Genomic DNA, 1,658 nt, shown 5'->3' with positions numbered 1-1,658 from the left:
CTATCGGTGACTTGGCACTCATGGGAGCGTACCGGTAGCGGGAGTTGTTGGGGAAAGCGGGCTGGTGGACCAGTGCACGGTAGTGGGTGACCGTGGGAAGTGGGGCCTGTGGGTGTGTGGCCAGGCATCCTGGAGCTGCCTGGACCATATCCCTCTCCTAAGGAGGTGGGATAGGCTACAGTTCCTGATAGGGAACTTCTGGTTGGAGGGGAGTGACTGCTCAACCACCTGGTGGACTGGTGGGAGCGGGCAGCAGGAGGTTGGGCATGGGAATGCCCTCCTCGTTGCGGTTTTGTCATGGAGAGGATGAATAGGGAGGTGGACATGGTTCTGAGGTTACAGGTTGAGTTTACAGTGGTGGCACAATGGTGAGGATGTTACAATTGCGGTACAAGGTTTGTGGGTTATGTATTCGATAATGAGAAAACATTTTCGGCATCTGCCTTACACATCATATGACTTCTAACTATCTAATATAAAAGTTATAATGGTCAAGGGAAGTCCCTTGAAACTCAACAAATCCCCCAGCCAGCACCAAAACCCAGTGGGAAAGCTTGGCATGGGGTTTGATGGAGAAGTAAAATGGGGGGAGGCCCTGGGTCCACCCATGGACCATAAGATTCTAGTCTATATCCATAACACTCAGTGGGACAAGTGTCAGCTATGCATAGCAGCGGTCCCGTCACAGGGTGAGCATCCCTGACCACTTGGTCTGAAGTGGGAAGTTGTGTTATCATTAAAGGGGAGGAAACTACAGTACTTACCTGAAGTGGGAAGCTGAGAAGAAGGCTGCTTCTTCTGTTCCCACCCCAGGCACTATTATATACATGCAGTTAGGGTCACGTGGGGGGAGCCACATCATCTCTGCACACAGCCACACCTCTCTGGGTGTCTCCATGGGAGATCCTGGAGGTGTGCTGCTCTGTAGGCAGGAAATGTGCATGGTGAGTGCAGTGATCAGGAGAGCAGCATTAGGTGTGTAGTGATACATAGAGAAGAGGGAAGTTGACCATGGAATAGAAATAGAGAGAAAGAAGAAAAGGGAAAAGGGGGAACAGGGAGTGATAGTGGGGGAAGCGGAGTAGGGCAGTGCAGCGTGGGGTCAGGGTGTGCCCTGACACTGTTCCTTCATTAATCCCAGAGGGATACTCCTGGTTTGCTGAGGCAAATCACTCCCCTCCTGGAGGAACATCCTCATCCCAGGAATGTTCTTCCAGGGTGACTTCTGTTTTGGTGTCACCATTAGTGGCCAAAACTGGCCAGTAACAGAGAGTCGGAACCGCTGCCAAAAGTGGTGGAATGTCAGGGCACACCTGCCCCACCTGGCTCCACCCAGCTCCACCAAACCCACTACCCCCTTCTCCCCTCTTCCTATTTCCTCCTCCTTCTATTTCTCCCTCTGCATCATTCTTTATTCTTTCTATTTCTATTTACACAGATGACTTTCCTTTGATCAATGTACTATTGACCCATCCACAATCCACACACGACACACCTAGCCCTGGGTGCTCTGGACAACCCCCCCATGCACCCAGTGCACATGCTTGCAGCGGATCTCTTTGGGATCCCCTATGGGGATACCCAGATGGCTGGGGCTGTGCATGAGGACGATGTGGCAACCCCCATGTGACCCAAGTGGCATGTATATAAACATACCT

Source organism: Cantharellus anzutake (assembly GCF_015039405.1).
Source record: "Cantharellus anzutake strain C23 chromosome Unknown EI90scaffold_60, whole genome shotgun sequence".
NCBI lineage: Eukaryota > Fungi > Basidiomycota > Agaricomycetes > Cantharellales > Hydnaceae > Cantharellus > Cantharellus anzutake.
This window is presented reverse-complemented; position numbering follows the sequence as displayed.